The sequence below is a fragment of the Arachis ipaensis genome, chromosome B1, assembly GCF_059453495.1.
Source record: "Arachis ipaensis isolate K30076 ecotype BB chromosome B1, ASM5945349v1, whole genome shotgun sequence".
Lineage (NCBI taxonomy): Eukaryota > Viridiplantae > Streptophyta > Magnoliopsida > Fabales > Fabaceae > Arachis > Arachis ipaensis.
This window is the reverse complement of record NC_142436.1, coordinates 44,891,918-44,895,891: the sequence shown is the minus strand read 5'-3', so window position 1 is coordinate 44,895,891 and position 3,974 is coordinate 44,891,918. Positions and strand designations below refer to the sequence as shown.

General features: G+C 43.7%; 1 non-coding gene across 1 annotated transcript; it reads right to left on the bottom strand.

Annotated features, from left to right (window-relative positions):
- Positions 1 to 572: 572 nt before the first annotated feature.
- Positions 573 to 680, bottom strand: LOC148576403 (small nucleolar RNA R71). The gene has a single exon (XR_015903596.1). It is a non-coding gene; the product is annotated as a small nucleolar RNA R71 (small nucleolar RNA).
- Between the last annotated feature and the right edge of the window lie 3,294 nt (positions 681 to 3,974).

Here is a 3,974-nt window from a genome sequence, read left to right as displayed (position 1 = left end):
ACATAGAGGATTCCATACTTTCTTCTTCTCTCTTTCATATGAGCAGGAGTAAGGACAAAGACATTATGGTTGAGGCTGATCCTGAACCCAAAAGGACCTTGAAGAGAAAGCTGAGAGAAGCTAAAGTACAACTCTCTGTAGAGGACCTAACAGAGCTTTTCAAACAAGGAAAAGCCGTGGCAGCCGAAAACACCAACAATGCAAGGAAGGTGCTTGGTGACTTTACTGCACCTACTCCTGACTTCTATGGGAGAAGCATCTCAATCCCTGCCATTGGAGCAAACAACTTTGAGCTTAAGCCTCAATTAGTTTCTCTAATGCAATAGAATTGCAAGTTTCATGGACTTCCATTGGAAGATCTTCATCAGTTCTTGGCTGAATTCTTGTAAATCTGTGACACTGTCAAGACTAATGGGGTTGATCCCGAGGTCTACAAGCTTATGCTTTTTCCCTTTGCTGTAAGAGACAGAGCTAGGACATGGTTGGACTCACAACCTAAAGAAAGCCTGAACTCTTGGGAAAAGCTAGTTAATGCCTTTTTGGCAAAGTTCTTTCCACCTCAAAAATTGAGCAAGCTTAGAGTGGAAGTCTAAACCTTCAGATAGAAGGAAGGTGAATCCCTCTATGAAGCTTGGGAAAGATACAAGCAATTGATCAGAAGGTGTCCTTCTGACATGCTTTCCGAATGGAGCATCATAGGTATCTTCTATGTTGGTCTATCTGAACTGTCCAAGATGTCATTGGACAGCTCTGCTGGAGGATCTCTTCATCTGAAGAAGACGCCTGCAGAAGCTCAGGAACTCATTGAAATGGTTGCAAATAACCAATTCATGTACACCTCTGAAAGAAATCCTGTGAATAATGGGACAAATCAGAAGAAAGGAGTTCTTGAGATTGATACTCTGAATGCCATACTGGCCCAGAACAAAATATTGACTCAACAAGTCAATATGATTTCTCAGAGTCTGTCTGGAATGCAAGCAGCAATAGGCAGTACCAAAGAAGCTTCATTTGAAGAAGAAGCTTATGATTCTGAGAACCCAGCAATGGAAGAGGTGAATTACATGGGAGATTCCTATGGAAACACTTACAATCCTTCATGGAGAAATCGTCCAAATCTCTCATGGAAGGACCAACAGAGACCTCAACAAGGTTTCAACAACAGTAATGGTGGAAGAAATATGTTTAGCAATAGCAAGCCTTTTCCATCATCTTCTCAGCAACAGACGGATGATTCTAAACAGAGCCACTCTGACTTAGCAACTGTAGTCTCTGATCTAATTAAAACCACTCAAAGTTTTATGACTGAAACAAGGTCCTCCATTAGAAATTTGGAGGCACAAGTAGGTCAGCTGAGTAAGAAAGTTACTGAACTCCCTCCTAGTACTCTTCTAAGCAATACAGAAGAGAATCCAAAAGAAGAGTGCAAGGCCATCAACATGACCCACACAGCCGAACTTGGAGAGGAGGAAGAGGCAGTGATCTCCACTGAGGAAGACCTCACTGGACGTCCACTGGCCTCCATGGAATTCCCTGATGAGAAACCATGGGAATCTGAGGCTCACACAGAGACCATAGAGATTTCATTGAATTTACTTCTGCCATTCATGAGCTCTGATGAGTATTCTTCCTCTGAAGAGGATGAAGATGTTACTGAAGAGCAAGTTGCTAAGTACCTTGGAGCAATCATGAAACTAAATGCCAAGTTATTTCGTAATGAGACTTGGGAGGATGAACCCCCCTTGCTCACCAAAGAACTGGATGACTTGACTAGGCAGAGATTACCTCAAAAGAGACAAGATCCTGGGAAGTTCTCAATACCTTGTACCATAGGCACCAGGACCTTTGAGAAGGCTTTGTGTGACCTAGGGTCAAGTATAAACCTCATGCCTCTCTCTATAATGGAGAAGCTAGGGATCATTGAGGTACAAGCTGCAAGAATCTCACTAGAGATGACAGACAATTCAAGGAAATAGGCTTATGGACTTGTAGAGGATGTCTTGGTAAAGGTTGAAGTCCACTACATCCCTGCTGATTTCATAATCCTAGAGACTGGGAAGTGTATGGATGAATCCATCATCTTTGGCAGACCCTTCCTAGCCACAGCAAAAGCTGTAATTGATGTTGACAGAGGAGAATTGATCATTCAAGTGAATGAAGACCCCCTTGTGTTTAAAGCTCAAGGATATCCCTCTGTAACTATGGAGAGGAAGCATGAAGAGCTTCTCTCAATACAGAGTCAAACAGAGCCACCACAGTCAAACTCTAAGTTTGGTGTTGGGAGGCCACAACCAAACTTTAAGTTTGGTGTTGAACCCCCACATTCAAACTCTAAAGTTTGGTGTTGGGAGGTTCCAACATTGCTCTAAACATCTGTGAGGCTCTATGAGAGCCCACTGTCAAGCTATTGACATTAAAGAAGCGCTTGTTGGGAGGCAACCCAATCTTTAATTATCTATGTTAAATTTCTATTTTCTTTTGTTATTTTATGTTTTCTGTAGGTTGATGATCATGTGAAGTAAAAAAAAAACAATTGAAAAAGCAAAAACAGAACACCCTGGAGGAGAAACTTACTGGTGTTTAAACGCCAGTAAGGGTAGCAGAATGGGCGTTAAACGCCCAGTCTGGCACCATTCTGGGCGTTCAACGCCAGAAATAGGCACCAGACTGGCGTTTAACGCCAGGAATGGGCAAGAAGTTGGCGTTAAACACCAGAAATGGGCAGCAGCTTGGCGTTTAACGCCAGGATTGGCAGCAAGGGGCGTTTTGCACGCCACATGGTGCAGGGATGAAGAATCCTTGACACCTCAGGATCTGTGGACCCCACAGGATCCCCACCTACCCCACCTCTCTCTCTCTTCTTCACCCATTCACCAATCACCTCAATACCTCTTCCCAAAAAACCCCTCACCTATCAAATCCCACCATTCTCTTTACCACTCACATCCATCTTACATAAAACCCCACATACCTCACCATTCAAATTCAAACCACTTTCCCACCTAAACCCACCCATAATAGCCGAACCATACCCCCCTCTCCACTCCTATATAAACCCATCTTCACTCCTTCATTTTCATACAACATACACACTACTTCTCCCCCTTGGCCGAAACACTAAGCCCCCTCCATCTCCTCTATTCCTTCTTCTTCTACTCTCTTCTTTCTTCTTTTTCTTGAGGATGAGCAAACCTTCTAAGTTTGGTGTGGTAAAAGTGTTGCTTTTTGTTTTTTCATAACCATTTATGGCACCTAAGGCCGGAGAAACCTCTAGAAAGAGGAAAGGGAAGGCAAAATCTTCCACCTCCGAGTCATGGGAGATGGAGAGATTCATCTCAAGGGTGCACCAAGACCACTTCTATGAAGTTGTGACCAAGAAGAAGGTGATCCCCGAGGTCCCTTTCAAACTAAAAAAGGGTGAATATCCGGAAATCCGACATGAGATTCGAAGAAGAGGTTAGAAAGTTCTCACCAATCCCATTCAACAAGTCGGAATCTTAATGGTTTAAGAGTTCTATGCCAATGCATGGATCACCAAGAACCATGATCAAAGTGTGAACCCGGACCCAAAGAATTGGCTTACAATGGTTCGGGGGAAATGCTTAGATTTAGTCCGGAGAATGTAAGGTTGGCATTCAACTTGCCCATGATGCAAGGAGATGCACACCCCTACACTAGAAGGGTCAACTTTGATCAAAGGTTGGACCAAGTCCTCATAGACATTTGTGAAGAGGGCGCTCAATGGAAGAGAGATTCAAGAGGGAAGCCGGTTCAACTAAGAAGGCATGACCTCAAGCCCGTGGCTAGGGGATGGTTGGAGTTTATCCAACGCTCAATCATTCCCACTAGCAACCGATCTGAAGTTACTATAGACCGAGCCATCATGATTCATAGCATCATGACTAGAGAGGAAGTAGAAGTTCATGAGGTTATCTCCCAAGAACTCTACAAGGTGGCGGACAAGTCCTCTACTT